This window comes from Crocodylus siamensis, chromosome 2 (assembly GCF_052110815.1).
Source record: "Crocodylus siamensis isolate JL-2025a chromosome 2, ASM5211081v1, whole genome shotgun sequence".
Classification (NCBI taxonomy): domain Eukaryota; kingdom Metazoa; phylum Chordata; order Crocodylia; family Crocodylidae; genus Crocodylus; species Crocodylus siamensis.
In genome coordinates this window covers 49,451,103-49,479,008 of record NC_143396.1, presented here as the reverse complement: position 1 = coordinate 49,479,008, position 27,906 = coordinate 49,451,103, and the positions used below count along the sequence as shown (strand labels likewise).

General features: G+C 43.9%; 1 protein-coding gene and 1 long non-coding RNA gene across 9 annotated transcripts in view; one reads left to right on the top strand and one right to left on the bottom strand.

Moving 5' to 3' along the window:
• Positions 1 to 27,906, bottom strand: part of LIMCH1 (LIM and calponin homology domains 1) — a 314,049-nt gene that overhangs the window by 121,630 nt on the left and 164,513 nt on the right. The window lies entirely within an intron of this gene.
• Positions 401 to 27,906, top strand: LOC149870218 (uncharacterized). The gene is made up of 3 exons (XR_016440603.1): positions 401 to 537; positions 14,490 to 14,623; positions 27,718 to 27,906. It is a non-coding gene; the product is annotated as an uncharacterized LOC149870218 (long non-coding RNA).

The window sequence follows — 27,906 nt, the reverse complement described above, 5'->3', positions numbered from 1 at the left end:
CTTTTTTTAAAGACATGAGAAATGAAATAGCAAATTAATGCAGTCCCCTCTTAAGTTATATTTGTTTTTGCTTCAATCTTAAACTGAATAATATAGCACTAGGGAGCTAGGATGTTAGTAAAGCCTCTAGTTTCTCTTTAACTGGAGAAAATACGTTGTATTTGATGATTTCTCACATCACTTGCATTCCACTTTTCAAAATCCAAGTTCCGCAGATGTACACATGTATGTATGCATGCAAGCGAGAAGTTTTCAAAATGTAGCTGAGGCTATTCCTGAGTTGCTCAGCAATTTAAGACCAAATCCAACCTTCTTTGGGACCTTATATCACATTTGCTATTTATGTACCACTGTTACCCTACACTTGCAGCCCTTTATTTTGTAGCTGAAGCTCTGCTGACTAACTCTAGGGAACAGCCTTCATCTCTTCTTATCAGAGAACAACTTATCACACAGCTTTTTGAGGGCGGCAGGGGAAGTAAGAGAGGAAATCCTGAAGACCACCCACCTCCCTTAACCTTCAAAACTATGCATGAGGTAATTTTTTTCTCTAAGGTATTGTATTATAAAGTAGCCTAAGAAACTTGAGCCTGTTCTATATATATATGTATGTATGTATGTATATGTGTGTGCGTGTGCGTGCGTGTATGTATGTGCGTGCGTGCCAGACACACACACCTGTTTTACTAATACATTTTTTTACTAGTAAAAAACCTACATTTTGTACACGCGCACACAATTTATATAAAATAACATATGTAAGAATGTTGTACAAGGTGAGTATTTTTGTATTCCTTCCCTCTCTCTCACTACATCCAAGTATTATGCAGGAAAAATGGTACAACATGGAAACAAGAATTAGACTTGACCAATTTCTACAAACCACCAAAATGATCTTAAACCATCACCTAGTAATTGCCTATTGAATATTTTTATAGAACCTACACCACTTTGGCGTTTCTGCCAATTTTTATTTTCCTTTGGTTACTTATCAGCCATCCTGCTGCTCAGAAGAAGTAGGTTTAATTTTTTGTTATGCAAACTTTAAAAAAAGGTTCTTTCTAAAAACATAACCACTAATGAACCCTGTGAAGATTCTGCTATATCTTGCTGTATTAAAGTAACCAAACAAGAATAATGTGGACACCCAGAATTGGGAAATAGCTGGAGCTTTTTTCAGAATTTATTTAGCTTTCAACTTAAAAAAAAAAAAAGAGCAAAAAGGAACAGATATTTAAAAATGAAAATCAGCTCCACAAGAAACATTTGAAAATGAGTGCCCTGTCGCCAGCTGGCAACCTCACAAAGCTTCTTGTAAACATAGCTGCTGTCAATGTGACTTAACTTTTTTCTCTCTCAATTTTTATATCTTGCATTTTCTTTTTCTTGTAAAATTAAGCAAAATTATCTTTCATTTAAATCCAATAATCAGCAACAATTAGCCAAGGCTAATTCTTAGCAACTAGACCATCTATATGAGGTTCATTGTGCTACACAGCCACAGAATCAGATTTCCTTTACATCCCGGCTCTATCCATTGTAGCTGTTGTCTGTGGACCTCAAAAGATTCATGAAAGCTGCCTGTGGGGGCCATAGGCCTGGCAGTAGCTATTACAATCCTACCAAATCTCTTATTCCCCAAAACAAACAGCAAAATAGCAAGGGCTGCCAAGAGCTCATTCCTGCTCAGTTCATGACCTCTAGGAGAAGAGCAACAAATTCCTGCACTCCTTTTAAATTAAACATCTATTTCTTACTTGCCAAAGAATATGTTTTAATAATCTCTGATGTTCTGGGTTTGATAAACATAAAAAACTCTGGTGCTGCTACATAATACCCAACCTATATATTTTTTTCAGTTCAGAGCTTTAGTTTCATGCCAACATGAGATAAAATATACTAGAGAATGCTTTTATACAAAACTTAAGGTTTCCTTTAACATAATTCTTGTAAGTTTTTCAAGTCCAAAAACATCTAAAATTAAGTTTTAAAAAATGGCTTTATACACTGAATTATGTTCCAGCACATTCCAGTTGAACAAACTCTACATTATTATTTTTACTTCCAGCAATTATTAAATATAGAAATGTCTGGATGGGAGGAATGATTGCATTTAGAATGGGGGGGGGGGCGCTATACAACAACAAATATAAAAAATTAAGCATTTAAAGTAGCAATTCTCAACCAGGAATCTGTTTGGTCCTTTAAAGAGTGCCACACAATATTAGCACCGTTACATGTTTGAACACCAAGGTTACGAACAGACAGTCAAAAATCCTGAGGCTGAATCAATACAATCTTCCCAGGTCTCCTTAACCTGTGCAGACCTAACCAAAAATGAAGTGAACTGACATGCGCATTTGAAAGTGCAGTACCTCAAACCAGAAGCTGTGTAAAGTACACCTCCCAGCCTGCCAGCCACTGCCCAGGGCACCAAGCAGGTCCTATCCACGATGGCTGCCCAGCACACTCCCCATGACTCCCTGATGTCCTTCCTACAGGGGGAAAGCAGTCCCTCCAGCACGGGGCCAGCCTGGATCCCCATGCTTTGGTGGGGGGTTCCCCCATCCCAGGCTAAGTCTCCTGAGCCCTGACTCCAATGCAAAGGGGAATTCCTCCTCCAACCCTTCAGCATGATCCAGTGCCAGCTTTGCCCTGCCTCCACAGGTATAAGAGAAAAGGAAGAAGACCCTCCAGTCGGGTCTGAGACAGCACCCCACATCAGCCCACATGGGGGGAACCCATGCCTTATCGCAGGGTTCGCCAACCCAGGCAGGTCCACCAAGCTCTGACACTGGTGCAGAGGGGGAATTGCTCCTTCCCACTCCTCTGTGTGGTCCCCACACTGAGGCAGGGGGATCTGGGCCAGCCCCAGGCTGGAGGGACTGTTCCCTGCCCCTGCCACACAAACACACCTGTGGGGGCAGGGCTAAGCTGGCACAGGACCATGTTGGGGGGTAGGAATTATCTTGCTGCACTGGTGGCAGGGCTTGGGGAACCCTGCTGGGTTGGGGAAACCCCCACTGAGGTTCAGAGATCCCCTCCATGTGGGCTGATGCCCAGCATCAACTTGGCCTTGGGCTGGGGACACTGTTCACCTGGAGCAGTTCACCTGGAGCAGATGTTGTGGACCAAGGCTAGCCTGCCCATCCTGCAAAGGGGTAGGGGTTGCTGGGGAAATGCAAAGCACTCTAGGATGCTCGGGGACTGTGAGGTAAGTAACTTGAGTCAGGAGGGGATCTGGGACAGAAGTGTGATAGACAGGTTTAACCTAAATCAGGTAAGTTTGATACTACATTCATCCAGGTCTATCTTAAACCAGTTTCAACCATTTTGAAACTGGTCTATGCACACTGAACTTCTGTCCTGTTATAGGCTTAAACCAGTTTTCAATCACTTAAACCAGTTTGTGTAAAGTCTGTCCCTAGACCTACACAAAATTCACAAACCTTGCCTCTTACATATTTCCTGGACCATCATGGCTACAACATCACTCCAACACTACCAGAGGTGAGAAAAGTTTATTTTAGTAATTTTTCAACAGCTATTTAATGTTCATTCTCTTTACAGATATCAAATGCAATTCAAGAAATGAAACAGTTATTTATGAAGGTGCGTTAACTGTAAATACAGATGGGCTGTACAGATCAGCCAACATTCATTATTAACATTAATTTATATTGCTGAGATAATGTAAACATGTATTATTGCAAATCACTTAAAAAGGGTTTCACACATTAGGACAGTCTGCAACATAGTATATATAGTTACTAAAGACTGAACACATAAAACAGAATGATAGTATATTGCATTTGAAAAATGTGATGCTATGCAATCAAGCCACAGGTAATTAGTGTTCAAACAAGATTAAAGATTTATGTAGGTAATGAGGACATCCACAGTTACATTAGACAGCACCTTCAAAAAAAAGGAAAGGAAATGGTTCTTCAGGACCTTAATCAATTATTAATTGACTAGGGAGTAATGAATCTCTCTCATATGGAGGTTATTCCATCAGCTAACCACTATACCTATTATTCATTATTCCATGGATGAAATACCATGAATTAACCCTATGGTTTCTTACATCTCTGTAATAAAAATCTGATAGAGGCCACATCAGAGGCAGATTTCTTGCAATATCAACCACTGCTCTGGCTTGCCAAGACAGTTTCTGTGCTCCAAGGGTATGGCATACTCATACTACTTTTACTTTAAAATATGATTGTGAATGAATATAGGAATCCCTCCATACCTTGGGAACCAGAAGGTGGCAATGACAAGACTAGCACATAAATCACCAACATTTCAACTCTAGGATCACAATTTGCAGCCAATCTTCCATCTTAATTAGGCAACTTAACAGTCTTCCATTATGCTTAGTGAAGAGTATGTCAACCATGCTTTAAAACCCAGTATATATTGACTTAACTCCTGGCTGCTGCTTCAAAAAGCCACCCAAAAAGAGCTAACAGGGATTCATCCCTAAACACTAAATTTCCAATTCTTTTTCTGCAAAGGTTTTCAGGAGAAACAGACTGAAGACATTTGAAAAGATAAGAGTTAAACAAAACATAATTAGCAAAAAATATCCAAAAAACTGTAGCCAGACCACTCTTTTCTTCTACTCAATGCGGGGGGGAGTATTCCCTATTGTTGTTCGATTCCTCATCTTGTACCCAAAGTAGGCTGATTTTTTTTGTTGTAAATCTAATGATTATTTTAAGTTCTAAAAGCCAGGGTAATGTGCCTATAACTACACAGGATATATTTATGGCACCTCATACAAGTAATAGAGGTGACTGAGGCTATTAGCTAGAGCAGTGGTTCTCAACCTTTTCAGACTTGCAGCACCCTTCAAGGCACCCCTTGAGGCACCCCAATGCACTCCTTGGAAAATGCTAGTTCTTAGTTTTCACTACATGCAGTTTGACTAAAGAAAAATAATAGAACAGTTTTTTTGTTCAGAATGTTTTTAACATTTTGACCTGCTTGAAATCTCTGGGTTTACTGTGTGAATCATATTTGTACATGTAACAGTGCTAACGTTACATGGCACCCTGCATCACCTTTGAAAGGATCTCAATGCTCCCTAGCTCAGAATCACTGGGTTAGAGTGATTCAGATTTCACTGTACCTTTGCTAACTCAATATTTTGTCTTTGGACCTGAACCAAAATGTCTGGTATTACCCCACAGACTTTTTTTCTTTAAAAACAACTAAAATTAACTATTGTTGTTGAGCCATTACCTTAAGAAAAAGTATGTGTGTGGGAGGCTTCTTTCCCAGATGCCTGAGGGAGGATCTATGATACCCAAAAGCTTGTCTATAATTGCCCCAGCCCAGATTCAAGAGATTGCATAATAGGATTTAATAGCTCAAGTGATGAATAGACAATAAACTAGAGGATAAATTAAATACTAAAGAATTTAAGGTCCTAACTAAACACTGAGAACAAAACTGGTGTTGGCAGAAGAGAATCAGAATGTGTGCTTCTCTCTTTCCTGTCCCTCAGACTCGGGAAGAGTGTCTTATAAACATCTACAAAGCCATCTCATTATCCTCCTTAGAAAATCCAAACTCTCCTTTGTCATGATGCCTATAAAAAGTTTGACAAAGGCTAGAACAGTGGTTTGCTGAGACCAGTGCCTATTATATAGTACAATATTGTCTCCTCGTTTCTTCATGACTTAAAAATTGTAAGTTCTCCAAGATAGGAACTATAGTTTCAAATTATGTTTGGATATTATCTAGCACTGTTGTAGTTTATTGAAATCATCACTGAACTTATTTTATGAAAAATTACACAGTATGGTTGGAGGATCATTGTAGCAGTAATGATTCACAAAACGTACAGGAGGCAGCGGTTGGAGTATTTTTGGTGATACCTTTCATTATACCAACTGCATGGTTGGGAAAGATGCGGACACCCCCCCCTCCCCCAGTCCATACCAATTTGACCACAGGGTAAAATTCCTTTCTGATTTCAACCGTGCCAGTTGGTCCAACTCTGAGCAGAGGGGCAAGATCCTCTAACCAGGAACCTTTGGGTTTTTCCCAGCAGGAGCACTGGCACACTCCAGTCAAAATCCTCAGCCTTGGCTACAACTACTATCCAGTGCTTCTAAGGAAGGCAAACAACCCTACTCCCTACAGCAACAATAACAAAAAAAATCCTTCCTAACCCTCATTTTATGAAAATCTATATTTAAGCATATTAACTAATACAATAATGGGAGAAAGATAAATTAATGAACACAAGTCATCTAGTAGCTCTGAAGCTAGATGAAATTGTGGATATCAATCACTTTTTGGGATCAAGCTCTAAAACAGTTAAAAGTGAAGCATACCAGCAGTTTTTCCCAGATACAGTAGGTTGGTGCGCTTGCTGCCATACAATCTGCCTTTGCTCCCCTGCGAGCACCCGCTTCCCGAGCTTGACTTTGTAACACAAACAATTCTTGCCACAAACAAACAGTAAAGCAAATTCTTTAGCCTTTGTCTGGCAGCAGGAGAGACCCCTTCCTAAAAGCGATCTTATCTGGGTTCCAATCTGACTCCCGACTACAAACTGCTCCTTCTCCAGCTCAAGTTCCTTGCTCTCTCCCTCCTTGGGCTTTTAACTCCCAGCTGATCATCCACAGCTGGGCTCTTACCTCAGGGCTCTCTGCCCCACTTAAAGGGACAGACTGCCCTATTACAAGTACATGCCCGATAACAGGAACCTTGAAATGGTTTATGTGGGCCCAGGGATTTGTGGGAAGTGTTTGGTGTTTGATCTCTAATTTACTTCCTATTCTTTTGTGCTGCTTTATACTGAGTTTTAGTCACTATGACTTTGTGGTGAAAAAACTGGGGAAGGAGGAGGGAAAGACAGGAAAAAACAACAATCTGTTTTGGGACAATTCTGCTCAAATTATGTCTTTGTTCAATTTTTTCTTCACTCACACTAGGAACTGGACATTTCTCTTTCTTCCATATCTAAAGATATTGTCTTCTCTGACATCTTATTTTACACAGCATATTCTAATTCTGATGCCATAAAAATAAACATCTATAGAAACCACTTAGCATGCAAAATAGGAATGAGGCAAAATTAAAGTTTCTGCTTTCATGAAATTACCATATTTATGTAAATATAAAGACAAGATCCTCCCTCATCAGCACGGGGGGAAAAGCCTCTCAAACTTGTATTTGCATACAAAGCAGGAGAAGGCGGGGCAGGCAGCTGCTGCAGTTTTGACTGGCCCTGAGCCTGGGTCTGGTCCAGAGACAACAGCTTCTGCCACCCCCTACCCACCTCGTTCTTTCCCTCTTACTGTCAGGCACAGCTTGGCTCTGGCTGGGGTCTCTCCTGGCCAGGCTGCACATGGAAACTCTTTCCACAGCCCAGCAATCAGCAGCACTGACACTGCTGCATGGCCAGGCAAGGGCTGAGCTCCTACATGCTGTGTTCCAGGATGGAGCAGCCCAAGCAGTATACGACAGTAAGGGCTGGGGGCAAGAAAGAGGCAGAGATAAGGAGTTGGGGAGGAAGGGGCAGAGCTGTGGGGAGCCAGGAGGAGAGGGTACACATGGAAGGGGGCAGGAAGTCTTCAAGGAGAAGAAATGGTTGGGACAGAGAGAAAGGGGGGCACCTGACCCTCCTCCAGCCACTGCTTTCCCTGCTGTAGCAGTAGGAAGAGGTAATATTCAAGGACAACCCTTCAATACCGAGATTTTACACCTGGAAAACTATAAACATCTTTATAAATTTTCCATATATAGAATCTAGTTATTGGTGAGGGGGTCATATTATATTCGAGTAAATGTGGTATCTAAAAAAGGCAAAAGGACAGAAATTTGAATCAGACTTTCCTTTGAGGTTTAAAGTTATGAATACTTTACCTTTGGTATTATATATAAAAATGATATTTAACAATTAATAAAACAAATGTAATTTTTTTACATCAGTCAATTCCCAATTAAAAAAAAAAAAAAAGCTTTTAGCCAGGGATAATCAGTAATCTCTGAGGAACATTCCATTTGATTTACAAATGTTTGGGTGGTTTTAGCCACAAAATGTACAGAAAACCCATTATTTGGCCCTACTTTCTGTGTTTAATGCCCAACACAAGACACAATTTGTTTCAAAAGCATTCTTTACATAGAAAACACACACAGCATGTTATCAGCACATAGTAGTCTTCATTTTAAAAAAACCTGTTTACATTTTGTTTAAAAATAAATAGCATAGCAGTGTCAGATGCATTGTGTCATTCGCAGGACATTTCAAGCTGTGCTTTTCATACAATTGTTATGCTTAAGCAGCAGCTATTATCTGACCTTTTCAAGGGTAACAGCAGAAACGTAATGAAGGAAAATATCCGAGGACGGTACAAAAAAAGTGTTTTCCTATTTCTGCACTTGTCAGGGAAAGCCATATGAATTATTTTGCAGGTTCAGCAGATGAGTTTATTAGCTTGTGCTTAAAAGCTTTATGCAAACAACTCTCTGACAATGTTTTCAACACGCATATACAATATCTCTTCAACTATCAAAGATTGTTATCCAAACAAGTGTCATGCTCCTGACACTGTATTAGTTACACTGTAAATTCCCTTGGATTACCTGAAACTTCTATTACCTGAAACCTAGTCAATGTTCCCCTTTCAAAAAAAAAAACCAGAGGACATACTGTACAGTAAGGCTGTGAGAAATTTCACCAGGTGTTTGGTTTCAAAGCTGTTCTGATGCGTTGCAAACTCGAAACAGCAAAATTGAAATGAAACAGAAGGCTTCAAAACAAGTTCGAAATGAAATGGGGGCACTCGAAACGTTACAAAACTTTCGAAACATTTCGAGTTTCAAAGCCAGGCTTACTTGGCTTCAGTACCGGTCCCAGGCAGCAGCAGCAGCCTCCTCTCATCCAGCGCACAGATCTGGCGGCTTGCACCCCCAGGAGGAGTCCAGCGCAGCCCCGCAGCCCACCCAGGAACGGGAGCCCCCAGATCTGTGCTCCGGATGAGAAGAGGCTACCACAGCAGCAATTTTCTCCAGCCCTGGTCCCAGCCTGTGCCCAGCACCGGTCCCAGGTAGCAGAGACAGCCTCTTCTCATCCAGTGCGCAGATATGGGGGCTTCTACCCCTGGGAGGGCTGCCGGGCTGTGTCAGACTCCTCCCAGTGGTGTGAGCCTCCGGATCTGGGAGCTGGATGAAAGGAAGCTGTGCGGCGGCAGCAGTCTTCTCCGATGCTGGGTGTGGGCTGTGCCCAGTGCCAGTCCCAGGCAGCAGTAGCAGCCTCCTCTCATCCAGTGCGCAGATATGGGGGTTTCCACCCCTGGGAGGGCTGCAGGGCTGCTGCTGGCAAGTGTCAGGAGTTGTGTTTTGAAGAGTTTGAGGTGCAGTTTCCCAGAAACCTCTGCACTTGTCTCCTTGAAACTTGGCAGGCTTCTTGCCCTCAGAAAGGGCAATTTTCATCCAAATCAGGCAAGAAATATCCAAGTGTTAAGCATTTTACGATTCCCCATTATAGCCCCTGTTTAAAACATTGAAATGCATCAAAACAGCAAAACAGTTTCGACTAAACGAAACAGGACAGTGCTTTGAAATGAAACAAAATGATTAAACAAAACACTGTCCCTTCCAAATCACAAAACAGACATCCAAATGAAATGATGGCATTTCACACAGCCCTACATACAGCAGTATTAGTTTTATGTAGCTGATCTCTGTAACTCCAGAGAGTAATATGCAAGCATCATACTTATCAAACAGATATACACCCTTTGGTCTGAAAGCTTGCATCAAGAAAGGCATAGATCTTATAGTGTTTCTGCTCATTTGCGTTAGCAGAGGGAATGGCAGAGCCCTGATGAGGTATGGCTGCAAGTGAGGTAAAACATGCCTAACTGGAGAACTGCTGACCAGGTACAGACACAACTTCAACAAATACATGTGCATCTATAGCAGGCCCCAATTTCTGCTGCAGCCTGCTATACTAGGTTCAGCTTCCTGCTGAGATGCATTGGGCCCTTTGGTCTCTCTGTCATTCACCTCCCTAACTTCCGTCTGCCATGGGTTGGTATAATTACAACTTTGGGAGGCTGTCCTAAGATCATCAGAAAGAATCACCTTTTGTTCTTCATAGAGCTGCATCTTCTTGGTGCTCAGTGTCTGGTGCTAGTGATCATGTCAACAGCTGCCTTCTCTAGCAAAAGTCCTGTCCTGAGGCCTGTTTAGGTCCAAAATAGCCTCAGCTCTCTCCTGGCCTGTAGGCTGGTACCAGGGAGTAGGCCAATGTATAATAATATTTCACCTGATCTGGCTGTTTTGTAAAAGCCTTCCCACTCAGTCTACTTAATACATCCCAAGACCCCCAGTGGTTCAAGTCCTGGGGCTTGGTAGCCCATCTGCACAAAAGTCCAATGGCTGGTATAAACCACCTTGCACAGAGCCCAAGGTCCTGTTAGCACACACAGGTTAGAAACCATAAAAAATCTGCTCCCCCCATACACAAGGCTGGGAGCCCTCAAGATCTGTGGATTGTGCACAAAACGCACTGTGCATGCCAAATGCTCATATTAGAAGCTGTGAGGGTGAGTACTGCCTCTATATTCAAGAAAAACCTAACACGATATCACAAAACCTTAAATTTGTTATTTTATGGTAATCAGTGTGCCAACACCACCCTGAAAAAATAAGCATAATATAGACATTTCTTTTAAAAGACGAATTAGTTGATCAAATCATGATTTCAATGGCAGCTCTGCCACTTCAAATACTGAAGAAAAACTAAACAGGATACATACATACACAAACTTGAGAAAGGTGACAACTAACTTGTAGCAACTCAAAAACTTTAATTGAACTTTGGTGAAGTTTCTTCATGGAATGAAATACTTCTTTTTCTGATCATTGCTCCTAAATCACTTGTCTGGACTGGAGTGATCTTTACTCCTCCAAATCAGCTGTACTCCAGAATTCCAGAAATGCGACAAAGTTACCCAACTTTTTAAAGTAGATGTTTGTTCAGGCTAGATATCAGGAGGCACTACTTCAATGTCAGGATGGCTAGGAGCTGGAACCAACTTCTTACCATGTAGGTCTTCAAAAAGAGGCTAGACAGCCACCTAGCTGGGGTCATTTGACCCCAGCATCCTTTCCTGTCATGGCAAGGGGTCGGACTAGATGATCTGCTTAGGTCCCTTCTGACCCTATCAACTATGAAACTATAGCTTTGATCTACTACATTCCCTGGAGTTCCTCAATCCATCACATTTTTGCTTGAGCAATTAACTCATATGCTTCCTTTGCAGCACTAATTTTAACACAGCTTTACAATAGTACCATTAGTTCTTTGGACTTCTAAAAGGAAGCCTGCCGTAACAGTGAGGTATTGTGCCAAGCAGGAAGTGAATGGCTTTAATCCAGGAGCACAGAGAAGAGTGAATGGCATAAACTAGAGTCTCTAGTGTGAGGCTTTTGAGTGTCTTAACTCCCAACTAGAAAAATGGATTTCTGAAAAATATTTTTGAAACCAGGGAAACCACTGGCTTTGAAATGCTTTGTGCAAAGACATGCTGCAAACAGTTGCTACCAGACATAAACAGCAACAGATATTTATCCAATTTGTTCATTGCCATCAAGAGGCTAAAGACAATGGAATGCTCTATTGGATAAGGTTTACAACTCCCCTAGCACAGACTACTGTACAATATCCACAGCAGTTGTGCATGGTTTCTCCTCTCCTTTGAATCCTGTTGGTCTTATACTGTAAATATTATAAACCTAAAAGCAGAAATGACCTTCCAGTATTCATGGACAGCAACTAGTAGATTTTACACACTAATAGAATGCATTTACTCATCTCATCTAAACACTCTTAAGCAAAGTTATTATTCTCTTACCCTCAGTCAAGTATGCATCAACCCCTGGCTGGTCCTTGGGAGGTGGTAGGGAAGGGGTTGTACGATATTGTGAAAGACAACTGAAGGGAGGGCTGGTATTTTTTGCACAATCCTACAGCCCTCCACATTATTTAAAGTGGTTTCGCATAATTAGTGAGTGAGTGCATAGCTATATAATTTTTACATACACCCAATCTTTAAACTTTATGTCAGGGTAAAAATATCTAAGATTGCCTAAGTCCCATTGACTTTCTGATCCCAATGACTTATGCACTTTCTAGAAAACCCAGACACAGGACCTTCAGAAAATATTACACTCAGTCTAGGTTTGCTTTGAAAGAGAAAGCAGCATGAAACTCACCAGATGCCTATTTTAACTTCAAAACACTCATTTGCATATGCAGCAACACACACTTCATACACGCACAACAGCACTCAGAGAATATAGCAGTTCATTGTGCTTTTTATCTTTTTCCTTGCCCACTAATCATATTTTAGAACATACAACTCAGACACTGAGTGCCACATGCAACATAGGCTTTAACACTGAATGAATACAGACCATCATAAGCACAGAACAAATGCACAGACTATAATTACAGTCCTTCCCCAAAACATTCTTGTGCCTTTAGGTTTCCTAAAAACATGAAGTATTTCTAGTTTATTACCTGCAGGCAGCCACACCAGAGCCCTGGTGAAGTTACAAGAGAAAAAGCTTCAAAAAGTAAGATTTGTTCTTAGAAGTTCAGTACCATTCTGAACAAGAGGCCTTTCGTTTCTAAGACAACTGCTAGAGGACTGAAGTTTTTTCTTTTGCTTCATTTAGCACAGTCCTAAGCTACAAAGAGAAAGGCATTTTGTTTGTTAAACTATCATTTTCCCAATGGTTTCAGAGATGAAGATTTTGTTTCAGAAAATTTGGGCTCTTAAAAAACAGCCACATAAAACTACTTCATACAAACAAATTAGGAGTGAAATCTTAAAAAGTATGCTTCATTTACATTCAGCTCAGCTACAACTGGATGAAGATGTAAAACCAATACAACAGGCAATCTGTGCTTTCAAGAGGTAAAGAATGGGCTGGCACAGGAAGTCCCTCTAGTTTCTAGTAAAGGTTAACAGCATGATGAGGGCAAGCTCACACTGCAGCTGCTTACATTATACCAGGCATTTATTCCCAACAGTGTTTGTCATTTCTAATGCTGTCATTGGAGTCCTTCACTTGATAACACCTCCTATATTCAAACCAAACAAAAAAAATACAATGCCTGTAAAAAGACTTGTACAGAGTTGCATTTATAGGGCTCCTTTAAAAGTGCGAAACTGATAGGCCCTCGATTTTATCAAACACCATTTTCCAAGAAGTGGAAATTGGCAATAAATATTTGATAATAAAACCAACAGTATAAGAATTAAAGCTAAATTAGTAGGAATATATGAAGAGGAACTTGCATGTTTGGAAGCCCTCCCAATTATTTTGTTTACAAAAGTTTTATGCTCTCTCAAACTACTCTTAAATGACATATTAACTTTCAAACTACCTATGTGCATATGTTTACTTCAAATATAGCTTTACATTCATGTGTTTATGAAAATTCAAATGGGAACAGCAGTCTAAAAACAGGATTGCTGGTGATATTTCTATAAATATTATGAATCACCAGATCATCAAGGAGCCCCAGTCATGGTCCAGAAGGTGACTGGGATATGGCTGTACAAATATGCAAGAAAAATGTAACTTCTGCCCCAGATAACTTACCATCAGCCCACATACAGCTGAGCTAGCCAAGGCATACAATGCTCAACAACAGAATTAAAAGCAATTAATCCAGCTTCCAATCTGGTTAAGGGTCAGTCCTCTACAATGTGAATCTGAGTCTGTACCTATTCACATCTGCTGCCTGAATGGTCCTGCAAATCCCACTTGCCTACTGATAGTGCACTGGCTTTGACTTGTGCCGAAACAATTCAGGAAGGTCCCGGGGCAACCCACCAGATCAAAACTGGACGCCGAATAGTAGGATTGACCTTGCAAACCAAATGTAAGGCAGAAAGATGATGGATAGACAAAAAGGTTCAAGGGAACAATACTGGTCAGCAGAATAGGTAGTAGCCTCTACACTTGAGCAAGCTCACCATCATCCAGCTATTTGTAGGATCTATAGCAGGAGAGAGTTTGAAAGAGGTATACAAGGGAGAGCAATGAGGTAAGTCTTATAAATGCTGTTTGCCCGAGTGTCACTGAGTTGTCTGCTATGCTACTATAAAGGGTTAATTTCAGCAACAGTTAACAAGACTTGCACAAGGAAGCACAAAATAAGTTCATTTATTGAAACTAAAGGACAATATAGGTGTCACTTGTTTTGAAGTTTTTGCCCCCTACCCTGACAAACTCTGGTATGTCTGTCTTGTAGCCACAGAAGTGGTGGACTGCAAGAAAAAACACAATTCTGAGGGAGATAAAAGGACAACCCCAAAAGAACAAGGAATAGAGGGCATGGACTGACATACAGAAACATTGTAAGGAAAATGTGGCAGGCTAAATCTTACAATGTGGATGTGTGTATCAGCTAATCTGACAAATATTTTGTCCATCCACAGGTATGACCTATGCCACATTAAATAGGCTGAACTAAAACAAATTTAAACCTGAATGAAATTACTGCATCTCAGCTTCACTTACTGTGGTGTAAGAACAGACAGATGAAAGTTACACTGGATTTAATTACACTGTGGTAAGTCTTTCTACTTACAAGAAATATATGGTGTCTGCCAGACACAAGTAATATCCTATGGTGGAATCATTTATTTTGCTGCAAAGCACGTATAGATGCTGATGAGGTTAGCTGGGAAACAAGGCCATTTCAGTGTTGGGGCTGCTTGTCAGCTAGCACTTTCATGCCCCAACCTGCCCTCTGCAACATGCTGAGCTGGGTCAAAGCAGCCCCCAGGCTGGTAGGCTAACCCCCCCAGGCTCTCTGCCAGCTGGGGCTGCTCCAACCCAACTCAACATGCTTGGGTCCCAGAAGCATGTGCAAACGGTCCACTCAGGAGCAATAAACTCTAGTACAAACTGTGCCAGAACTTATTCAGTCAAATTAATTGCATGTAATTGGCATGCCCATTAACTATCTAACTGCACCTACAACTGAGGTAGTTAAATGTTATTGACAAGCAGTCTTATATTTCCAATATTGAAAATCTGATTTTAATATGGGGATAGCAGAGAGGCTAAATCAGGGGGAGAAAATTATTTTGGGCAGAGGGCCGCTTACCAAGTTTTGGCAAGCTGTTAAGAGCCACATTTACCTCTCTACCGCAGGGAAGCAGGAACAGCCCCTAGAAGCTTCTGCTAGGCAGGGGTTTCTGGCTGGAGGTGGGAGAGGCTGGGAAGGGCCTTGCTACTGGGTCCTGATTCTGGTTTCCCCTGGGTCCTCCTGCCCCTGGCTCCTGTCATCTTTGACAGGCATCCAGGAGCAAATAAATATTAATTTTCTAAATTTTCCAGGGGCCCCACAAGACAGACAGAATGGCCTCAAGGGCTCGATCCGGCCCCCGGCCATATTTTGCCCACCCCTGAGCTAAATGAACGGATTCAGTAAATTCCTCTTTTAGGCATAATGTTATACTCACAAAGTTAAGAGAATGTTAATGTTACAAAGGTGTCAAGCACACAAAGGTCAGGAAGCGTCAGAATCAAGATTGCCCTTGTAATTCAAAAATGTTATAATTTAGGCGGGTAGTAATGATCACACATTATTTTTCCCATAGGATCCCACATCCTGAATGAACTGTATGCCTTCATAGTTTTATAATTAGTAGGGTCAGAAGGGACCTCACCAGATTTCATAGATTTCATAGACATTAGGGCTGGAAGGGACCTCGGGAGATCATCGAGTCCAGCTCCCTTCCCAAAGGGCAGGAAGTCAGCTGGGGTCATAGGATCCCAGCAAGATAAGCATCCAATTTACTCTTGAAGGTGTTCAATGTAGGTGCTTGAACCACCTCCAATGGCAGACTGTTCCAGACCTTGGGGGCTCGGACAGTAAAGAAATTCTTCCTTATGTCCAGCCTGAAACCGTCTTGCAGGAGTTTGTGACCGTTCGACCTCGTCATCCCTTGGGGCGCTCTGGTGAACAGATGTTCCCCCAGATCCTGGTGGTCACCCCTGATAAACTTATAGGTGGCCATCAGATCACCCCTGAGCCTGCGCTTTTCCAGACTAAAGAGTCCCATGGCTCTCAGCCTGTCATCGTAAGATCTGTTTTCCTGACCTCTGATCATGCGCGTGGCTCTCCTCTGGACTCTCTCAAGCTTCTCCACAGCCTTTTTGAATTGTGGAGCCCAAAACTGGACGCAGTACTCCAGCTGCGGCCTCACCAAGGCCGAGTACAAGGGGAGAATGACGTCCCGGGATTTGCTCGAGAAGCATCTATGGATGCACGCCAGCATTTTGGTCGCTTTACTAGCCGCAGCATCGCATTGGAGGCTCATGTTCATCTTGTGGTCAATGATGACCCCCAAGTCTTTTTCTTCTGTAGTGCTAACCAACGTAGCACTGCCGAGCCTATAAGGGTGCTGCAGGTTTTTCTTCCCAAGGTGGAGAACCTTGCATTTTTCGGTGTTAAACACCATGAAGTTCTCGTCTGCCCATTTGCTGAGCTTGTCCAGGTCAGCCTGGATCACCCGCCTATCTTCTGGCGTGGATGCTTTGCCCCAAAGTTTGGTGTCATCGGCAAACTTGGCCAGTCCACCCTAACTCCAATGTCCATATCATTAATGAAGATGTTGAACAGTATGGGTCCCAGGACAGAGCCTTGAGGGACCCCACTGGTTACAGGGCACCATGATGAGTGACTGCCATCAATCACAACCCTCTGGGTCCGACCACGAAGCCAATTTCCCAGCCAGCGGATCGTGGTGGAGCCAAGGCCACAACTGGCCAGTTTGGCCAAGAGGTGATCATGGGATACCAGATCAAAAGCTTTTTTGAAGTCAAGATATATGACATCAATCTCTTCTCCCTTGTCCAGGTGATAGGTCACCTGGTCATAGAAGGAAATGAGATTGGTCAAACAAGACCTACCCGCAAGAAACCCGTGCTGGCTGTCCCTTAGAATGTTAGCCTGGGCCAGTCCCTCAAGGATGGCCTCCTTAATAAACTTTTCTAAGATCTTCCCCAGGATAGAAGTCAGGCTAATGGGCCTGTAGTTAGCCGGATCCACTCTCCTCCCTTTCTTGAAGATCGGCACCACATTGGCTTTCTTCCAGTCTTCGGGCACTACACCAGAGTGCCAGGAGTTTTCAAAGACCCGTGCCAGGGGCTGGGCTATGATGCTCGCCAGCTCCTTGAGTACCCTGGGGTGCAGGTTGTCAGGGCCAGCTGACTTGAAGGTATCCAGCTTCTCAAGGTGTTCCTTCACGAGGTCAGCATTGATGGAGGGTAGGGGATCCCCCTCACCCAGATTTCCCTGTCCCATAGCAGGCATGGGCATCCCGTGTGACTGATGAAAGACTGATGCAAAGTACCTATTTAATAGGTTGGCTTTTTCCTGGGCGTCAGTTGTCAGTTGCCCCATCTGGTTTAGCAGGAGTCCAACATTGCCCTTGCTTTTCCTCTGGCTCCCCACATACCTGAAAAAGGACTTTTTGTTGTCCTTGATACCTGAAGCTAGTTGGAGTTCAGTTGCAGCCTTGGCTTTCCTGGTTTGCTCCCTGCAGGACCGGACCAGCGCGGAGTAATCCTCCTTGGAGGTGAATCCCGTCCTCCATCCTTTGTAGGCTTTCCTTTTCAGCCACAGTAGGTCCGCTAGGTCTCTGGAGAGCCGGGGGGCTGCTGTGCCTTCTTGCTGCCTTTCCTCCGTGTTGGAATAGATTTAGCTTGTGCACTGAGGATCGCTTCCTTGAGAAGCAACCACTCTTCTTGAACTCCCATCTCCCTGGGGTCATGGTCCCTGAGGGCCTGACCGACTAGCCTCTTGAGCTTGTCAAAGTCGGCTTTTCTGAAGTCAAGGACTTCTGTGTTGCTGACTGACTTGCCAGCTTTACGGCGGATGGTGAAGGTGATCAGCTCGTGGTCGCTGTCACCCAACTTCCCATCAATCACTAGGTCGCTGATTAGGTCATCCCCCGTAGCCAGTACCAGGTCAAGCAGCGCTTTGCCTCTCGTTGGCCCATAGACCTCTTGAGTCAGGTAGAGGTCATCCACGCATGAGAGAAAGCTTTGCGCCCGCTCAGATTTAGCTGAGTGATCTTCCCAGGAGATGTCCGGGTAATTGAAGTCACCCACGACAACCAAGGTCCTGGAGCAAGCGGCCTCAGTCAGTTCCCGGGCAAACTCCTGGTCAAGCTCGGGACTTTGAGTGGGAGGTCTGTAGTAGACTCCCACCGTTGTGTCCCCTGTGCCGAATTCCCCACGAATTTTTACCCAGAGGGTCTCTAGCTGTCCATGCCGGTCGCCAACATCAGCTTGCAGGGACATGTAGCTTTCCTTCACATAGAGAGCTACACCCCCGCCCCTTTTGTCAACACGATCCCTCCTGTACAGGGTATAGCTCTCTATACCCGTGGTCCAGTCATGGGTGGAGTCCCACCAGGTCTCCGTTATCCCAATGACATCATATTTCTTTGCACTGAGCAGGAGGACGAGCTCGTCCTGCTTGTTGCCCAGGCTCCTGCCATGCCAGGAAAGAGTACTGGGGTAAAAACGACCCCAGCAAGGTGTTCATCTAGCCTCCTCTTAAACACCCCCAGGGTAGGAGCCAGCACCACTTCTCTTGGAAGTTGGTTCCAGATCCTAGCCACCCTGACAGTGAAGTAGCGCGTCCTGATATCTAGCCTAAATCTACCCTCTGCCAGCTTGTGACCGTTATTCCTAGTCACTCCCAGTATTGCTTGGGGGAACAGAGACTCCTCCAATGCCTGCTGGTCCAGTCTGACTAGTTTGTAACAGGCCACTAGATCCCCCCTCAGCCTTCTCTTGTGGAGGCTGAATAGGTTCAGGGCCCATAACCTCTCCTCTTAGGGCCTGCCCTGCTGCCCCCCAATCATGCGAGTGGCCCTCCTCTGGACCCTCTCCATGTTGTCCACATTCCTTCTGAAGTGCGGTGCCCAGAACTGGATGCAATACTCCAGCTGCTGCCTGACCAGTGCCACATAGAGGGGGAGTATCACTTCCTTGGATCTGCTTAGATGCATCTGTGGATGCATGACAAGGTGTGGTTGGCCTTCCTGACTGCATCCCCACACTGCCGGCCCATGTTCATCTTGGGATCAATGACGACTCCAAGATCCTTTTCTGCCTCTGCACTGATGAGAAGGGAGTTCCCCACCCTGTAAGTAGGGTATTGGTTCTTCCTCCCCAGGTGCATCACCTTGCACTTGTTGGTGTTGAATCCCAACCTATTCTCATCCGCCCACCCCTGTAACCTGTCCAGGTCTGATTGTAGCCTACTCCTTCCTTCTAGCGTGTCCACATCCCCCCACATCTTAGTGTCATCAGCAAATTTGAACAGGGTGCCTTTTACCCCCTCGTCCAAGTCACTGATGAAGATGTTGAACAGCACAGGCCCAAGGACCAAGCCCTGCAGAACCCCACTGCCCACGTCCCTCCAGGTCGAAAATGACCCATCCACTACCATCTCTGGGTGCAGCCCTCCAGCCACCTGGCAACCCATTTGACTGTGTAGGTGTTGACACCACAGCCCCCCAGTTTCTTAATGAGAACGAGGTGAGAGACAGTGTCAAAGGCCTTCCTGAAGTCCAGGAAGACTATGTCCACTGCTACCCTTGCATCTAAGGATTTGGTGATGTGGTCGTTGAAGGCCACCTGGTTGGTCTAACAGGACCCACCTCTAATGAACCCGTGTTGGTTGCCCCTAAGCATAATCTCCCCTGCTGGCCACTCGTGGACATGCACCAGAATAATTGTCTCAAAAAGCTTACCCAGGATCGAGGTAAGACTAACTGGCCTATAGTTTCCCGGGTCCTTCTTCCTCCCCTTTTTGAAGACAGGAACAACACTGGCCCTCTTCTGGTCCTCTGGCACCACACCAGAGCACCATGAGTGCTTGTAAAGCCATGCCAGGGGTCCTGCAATGACTGCAGCTAATTCCCTCAGTACTCTAGGGTGGAAATTGTCCAAACCAGCTGATTTGAATACATCCCATCCCTCCAGAAGTTCCCTAACTAGTTCCTCACTAACCCTTGGCCTAGGTGCGCCACCCCTGGGACCTAAGGGGGGGGGTGACTGTTCCAGTCCCTGCTCTGGAAAATGGAGGCAAAGAAATGGTTAAATAAGTTAGCTTTGTCATCTGGTGTGATGACCATATTTCCTTGCAGGGGCCCCACGTTACCCGGAACCTTCTTTTTGCCCCCTATGTATTTAAAAGAGGACTTCTTGTTGTCCTTGATCCAGGAAGCTTGTCTCAGTTCCATCTTCACCTTGGCCTTCCTGACTGCCCCCCTGCATCCCTGAGCAACCGCAGTATAATCCTCCCTGGCCCCTCTCTTCCATTGGGTGTGCGTCTCCCTTTTAGCTAGGAGACATTCTCGGATGCTTTTGGTGAGCTATGGGGGCTTTTGTGCCCTCCTGCCCCCTTTGATTCTTGTTGGGATTACTTCCCTTTGGGCTTGGGGGAATCATCTCCTTAAGGAGCAACCACTCTTCTTGGACATTTGGCTCCCCTCCCCTCCGGGACCTCAGTGCTTCCCTGACTATTCTCCTTAGCTCACTGAAGTCCGCCCTCCTGAAATCTAGGGCTGCTGCCTTGCTGTAGGCCTTCACTACCTTGCACTGGATGGTGAATTCCAGCAGGTGATGACCACTGTCGTCCAGGTGGTCGAGCACCTGCAGCCCCCTCACCAGGTCATCGCCGATGGCCAGCACCAGGTCCAACAAGGCGTCTCCCCTGGTGGGGCTATGCACCTCCTGGGTTAGATGGAGGTCCTGTGTTCGGGCTAGGAACCTGCGTGAGTGGTCAGACCTGGCTGACTGCTCTTCCCAGCAGATGTCTGGAAAGTTCAGGTCACCCATGATGACCACGTCCTTTGACCTAACTACCTCCATGAGCTGATTTAAGAATTCCTGGTCTAGCTCTTCCCCTTGGTTGGGTGGTCTGTAGTAGACCCCCACCGTTAAATCTCTTTCCCCTCTACTGCCTTGTATTCTAACCCAAAGCACCTCAGTGTGCCCCTCCTCTGAGTCTTTGTTAATTGATGAGGATGTGTATTCCTTAATGTAGAGAGCCACGCCCCCACCTTTCCTCCCTGTCCTATCCCTCCTGTACAGCCTATAGCCCTTGAATCAAGTATACTATTGAAAAGTTGTTCATTGTATGTTCCTATACCCCATTTACTTCAAAACTTGCAAATCCTGCTCTGAAGATAGAGTTGTTAGCTCTGTCCTGGACTTTTCTATGGTGTCCATCACTGTACTATCCAAACACTTCATAAACATTAACAAATTTATGTTCACACCGCCTCTCTCAGGTAAGAAAATACTATAAACATGTTCTAAAAAACAGTGGGTGAGGTAAACAGATGAAGGTCAAAAGCTTCCATGAATTTTGAACTCTCAATCTGAAACACCCAAGATGTGAATTTTCAGAGTACTTAGCATTGTATACAGAATCAAAGAAAATTAAGGTTGGAAGGGACCTCAGGAGGTCATCTAGTCTACCCCCTGCTCAAAACAGGACCATCCCCAACTAGATCATTCCAGCCAATGCTTCATATGATGTTTCAAAGCACAGATCCCAGTGACATCAATTGCAGCTACAAGAGTTCAAAACATCTGCAAATCAACCCCACCAGAGTCTCAAGTTGATCACCCAGAAAGCATGTGGCTGTGAATCAAAATCTGGTTTAAACTACTTGCCAAGGACGTCTCTGGCAGATGCAGGGTTAGAATCCAATTCTTTGGACCAGCAACAAGCTGCCTTAGTCATAAGACAGTCCTCTTTCTACAATCCCTGCTTCTCTCACTCCACATCTTCCATATTAGCCTAGGGAAACCAAGCCAGGCAAGTTTTTCCTCAGGAGTAGGACAATGATCAGGGCCACACACAGGTATTGTGTTTCTACCAGAAATATCTTCCACATTGACACCTGGAAGATCTCCCCTGCAAGTGAGCTTCTCTCACTAGAATGAATCCCTGTATACTCAACTCCTCCATGATTGGGAGGACTTCAGTCTCAGGCAGCTGTGGGGCATTTCCCTGCAGCTTGACTCCGCAGGGGAAGAACCGTCTCTGACCCTCCAAATCTTCACAAGACTGATAGACTCTTGTCTGGGGGAAGACTGAGAGCAGCAGCAGCTGCTATTCCCAGTCTGGGAAAGGTACAGGAGTATTTTCCTGCAGCATAGGAAGGTCTTACCTGCCTCAGGAACTCATTAACCTCTGCTACTCCTCCCATGTCCCTGCACCCCAATTTTAGGGCTGAGCAGCACAGGGCTGCTCCTGCTGTACACAATTCCTACAGTCAGAAGGTGCAGGACTTCTGCAGCTCAGCCTCGACCAGAACAGGCAGAACTACTCCAAATATGGTAAAGACTCTGGCAGAGGGTGCATTATTTTGGAGCCAGGCCAACCAGAAACCCCTGCCTTGCAGATAGCATAGCCAGGTTCAAAAAGCGACAGGATACATTCATAGATGATAGCTCTATTACCTACAGTTCTATTAATAGATTATATCCCTCTCGTCTATTCATAGATAATAGCTACTGAACAGATTGATTGGTGATGTTTTCCTCTCTAAACTTATAATGATGGATGCTAGGGAGGGTATTGAATAAGGAATAAATCATTATATATACCTAGTTCAATGTTCTTCCTGTATAGCATCCACTTCTGCTACTGTCAGAGGCAGCATGCTGGGCCACATGAACCACAAGCCTGACCTGTATGGCACTTCTCATGTTCTTACCTAGTATAGACAGAACCTTCAGAGAATTTAGCAACAAAACTCTAACAACCAGGTTCAACTAGATTTTTCAAAGATTTATAACTTGATAAGGTTTCGGTAGGTTTTCTTTTGGACAACAGATGACAGTTCTAAAAGAGGCTCCCCACACCCAGTCCCAAACAGTGAAGACAAAATTTAGAAGAACGAGAATTTAAACAAGAACTTTTTCAACATGGACATACAGTTTAAACAAGTTGTCTGAAACAGGCAAGCAATTTTTGTTGGAATGGCCTTACATCAAGAACAAAACCAAAACCCACATACATATACACATATACAGAACAAAAAACATTTCATCTTTGTAGCACGGCACTGAGACGCCTGCTACTTACGGAGCAGTAAGTAAGGAGCCCAGCTGTGGATTACTAAGGCAACCCCTGTGGGTCAGCTGACATGAAGGGGCAGGGCCTGGCTTCTAGATAACTTCCAGGCTAAGGCCAGGCAGGCAGTTCCCTGTTAGCAGCCAGAGAGGAAGGAGCTCTGCCAGACTGACCAAAGAGGAAACGCTAAACCACAGGTATAGCTGCGAGACTGGGGAAAGGATAGAGCATCCCTGATGTGGCGGGACTAATGTCATAGCCAGGCGGCTCGAATTTCATAGATTTCATAAACATTAGGGCTGGAAGGGACCTCAGAAAATCACTGAGTCCAGCCCCCTGCCCAAAGGGGAGGAAGTCAGCTAGGGTCAAGAGATCCCAGCAAGATAAGCATCCAATTTGCTCTTGACGGTGTTCAATGTAAGTGCTTGAACCACCTCCAATGGCAGACTGTTCCAGACCTTGGGGGCTCAGAAGGAAGAATTTCTTTACTGTATGTCCAGCCTGAAACGGTCTTGTAGTAGTTTATGACCATTCGACCTCGTCATCCCTTGGGGCGCTCTGGTGAACAAACGTTCCCCCAGATCCTGGTGGTAACCCCTGATAAACTTATAGGTGGCCATCAGATCTCCCCTGAGCCTGCGCTTTTCCAGGCTAAAGAGCCCCATGGCTCTCAGCCTGTCATCGTAAGGTCTGCTTTCCTGACCTCTGATCATGTGCATGGCTCTCCTCTGGACTCTCTCAAGCTTCTCCACATCCTTTTTGAATTGTGGAGCCCAAAACTGGACGCAGTACTCCAGCTGCGGCCTCACCAAGGCTGAGTACAAGGGGAGAATGATATCCCGGGATTTGCCTGAGAAGCATCTATGGATGCAGGCCAGCGTTTTGGTTGCTTTACTAGCTGCAGCATCGCATTGCAGGTTCATGTTCATCTTGTGGTCAATGATGACCCCCGAGTCTCTTTCCTCCGTAGTGCTAGCCAGCGTAGCACTGCTGAGCCTATAAGGATGCTGCAGGTTTTTCTTCCCAAGGTGGAGAACCTTGCATTTTTCGGTGTTAAACACCATCAGGTTCTCGTCTGCCCATTTGCTGAGCCTGTCCAGGTCAGCCTGGATCACCTGCCTGTCTTCTAGTGTGGATGCTCTGCAGCCAAGAGACTTGAGTTTCTGTTTGCTGTTTACAATCCGGTAGTTTGGGTGAGGCTATTAGAGGATGGAGGACGCCTCACTGGGGACCCACGGTAGCACAGGGACCCCAGCACCAGAGAGGGCACAGCACATTTTTGGGGTGCACTGACCCTGGTGCCACAAAGGGCGCAGCATTTTGGGGTGCACTATCCCCAGCCCCAGAGAAGGGAAGTGGAAGGTTGGAGGCCAGGTAGGGCTGAGGCCGCCTCAGCCCTGCAGCAGGGGGGTTCGAGACCCCGAGGAGGAGACTTGGGGCCAGGCACTGCTACAGCCACCTGAGCCCATTTGAGAGTGACAAGCCCCAGTGACAAAATGGGCAGTGATTGAAGGGCACCTGTGGGGCACAGTTGTGAGAAACAAGGCGGCGGAAAGCCAGAGTGCCTGCAGGGCACAACTGCAAGCTGGCTACGGAAAGCCAAAGCACCAGAGGGCACGGTGAGAGACTAGGGCCACGGAGGGCCAGAGAGAGAGGGCGCAGAGAGCGAGACAGACCGAACAACGTCCGGTACATCAGTGAGGCTTGGGGCATGGTAAAGGGGTGGTTGGAGCCATGCATTGCCCATAAGACTGGGGTGCACAGAAACCCCATTATAAAAACAGAACACGTGACAGAAGGAGAAAACCGTGTCCAAGAGGATGAAAGGCAGCCCCCCTTCAATACTTAAGATCAAGACATGGTAGGCGAGATTTAAGGGTGCTCAAAGTAAACTTGGCACGGTACAGGGCGCTAGGGGAGATCACGGCCGCCCCTAGAACCCTACTCCGTGACAATCTTGAACAGTTAAAAATTCAGCAAAGTTATAAACAATGAAAAATAGGGTGTTATATAATGTGAAGTACAGAACATCTTAGTTAAGGTAGCTTGAAGTGTTACATTTTACATCTGGTACTGCTGCAAAGCCTCAGTCAGAAGTCAGGATCCCAAGGTGTGAAAAAGTCCCACAACCAGAAGAAAGTATATTATACCTTCAACTTCAGCACTGATATGGCTAACTTCTAACCATTTGGAGTCATTAAATATCGTACTGAAAAATCACCTCCACTATAAAATGATCGTTTCCTATACTCCATCTCAGAAGGGGATAATTGTAGTAAAAATTAACCTCTTTAAGGGAAAAAATACCCAGGAGGTCCATTTTTTCTGTTTTCTTTGATTGTTTGAAGCAAATATCTGATGCTGCCCAGGTTTGGAAATTTAAAAATGGTTCAGATGTGATGGGGTACTGGGCACAGTGCAAGTCAAGCAGTCAAAGGTGCATGGTAAAGTTAATTCTTCATCTGATTGCTATCACAAAGCAACTGTCTTTGCATTTAAAAGCTCAAATGCTATAGTGCACTGACAAACTGCACCCCCACATCACAATCTAAATGCAACCAGTAAGACTGATATTATTTATACCTTTGGGTTCCATGTGCCCTTTGGTCATAAGATGATTAGATAGGTATACACCATAACTTACCACTTAAATGATTTGCCATCCCATTCTAAGTCACAAGTTCCATTTCTAAATACTTAAAGTTAATTTTAGTACTAATTAAGGAGTAATACACCACATGGAACCAAATTCTGCAGATGTGCACTCTCACTTTCTACTAAAAACTAATGGCATTGCATGCATGAGCGAGTTCCTCTATAGCTCAAAGGCAGGAGGATGATACGGCATCCTTCCAACCAGGAGTGTTAGTCAACTGGGATTCCAGAACAAAGAAAGTTAGCAAAACCATTCACCCTAGTGATAATTTATCAAATTTGGTTGCTACTCAGCTTATGTAGTAGTTGCAGCATAAAGTTTCATCAGTGTTGGGATCCTTCCTATTAAAGTAAATAAACATCTGAATTCTGGGCAGAACCCTCCTTTCAAATTCAAGTTCAATTTAAGAACTCTGAAGTGTTAATCCCACCCCTGGAGGTAGCTTTTTGAGAGAAAAGAGATTGGCAGCTTTCTCCCTGTCATTATGGAAAGTTGACCTGTACATCCTCTCGTACTGAGGCACCCAATGTAATGAATAACTCCAAGAACAAGGATATTTCTTGATTTCTCAGAAGAACTGAGGAGCTTTACAGAAAGCATCATTTCAGAGAAGAATATTTACAGAAAGAGAGAGTTACAAAAAAGAAATTGTATAAGCAACAAATCAAATATGTTTTATCTTTGATAAACACACCCTTAGAGAATAAATTCCACCACAAGGACACATTAGGCTCCCAAAAACTGCGCCTGTGCCAATCTTGGTTTTTTAAACTTTAACCCAAAAAGCACCTCAGATTATTCTGCTGTTCTCAATCCTGACAACAGTGTATATTTATTAATCGATTGTGCACAATCTGAACAGCTCTCTCTTCTCTTGAAAGAAAGGATATTTCCTAAAGAAAAACAATTACAACTACATATGAATTCCTTATACACACATAAATTAAATGTAGTTCTTTTGACAAATTGTATGTACTTCTCAAATTCAAGGAGGATTTAGCTGAAAAAAAATGAACACACATAATGAACTCTGGTTTAAGTGAACACATTTTTAGGTACAATTAAGGTTTTTGTTCTGCTTTTAATATACAACATAACTTCCTTTTACTATTTAGGTATTGTACTTAAAACACATAACTTATGACTTAAGCCAGCTCAATTCATCAATAGTAAATTGCCACTGAATAAATTGGAGGGGTCATTTGGCTCTTTTTTCCCTTGACTATATGCCAGGATTGCTCATTTTCTGTCATATTAACTTGCATTAAAATTTTAAACTAGGTTAAATTTAGTATAAATTCTCAAGGATGGTTAATAAGATTTCAACCAATGCGGTAGGACAGGTCTCAAGTATAGATGCTATTGTGATTCATTCCAAACTTTAAAAACGTGCAAGTTTGAGTCAAATTCAGTATAACAAGTGCACACAACTCATTCCATTAATATTAATAGAAGGGGAAACATTTGTGTCAGTTTTGCTTTTGGCCTGTTATTTCCTTTACCAGGGGAAGGGGGGACTGATGCATTTATGGACAAAGCTTGCAGGGCTACAGAGCAATAAATCTGTCATTCCAGTCTAGAAGAACATAATAATTTTCATTTAAAATGTTAGCGTTAATGGTTTACAGCCCCCTCCTTCCCTTCAGTGATATTTCCATACATTTTTCTGAATTCTCTACTGCTAAAACCCGTATTTATTTTTTGCAGTCTCTAGCTACTTTAATTATCAGTAGTAAATTAGCTAGACTATCATTGGATATTGTTCACACTTCACCTATAAACAAACTAGCTAAGAAAAAAAATTTTGCTAGACTTTTTTACATTCCATAGAAAGCAGGGGCATAGCTATATTTAGCATTGACAAAACATGCAATTCTTCCTCTCCCAGGTGACAGGAATCAGAAGGAAAGAAAAAACAGGATGGAAAATGCATTTGGAAAACAGTCCTGAGGACTTGAGGCTAAAATGTGCACACAAGGACAAAACAAAACAAAACAAAACAAAAGAACGTAAGTGAGTATTTAAAAAAGGCATTCTTCCAGAGCTGGGAACTAACATGCATCACAGTACCTGATAA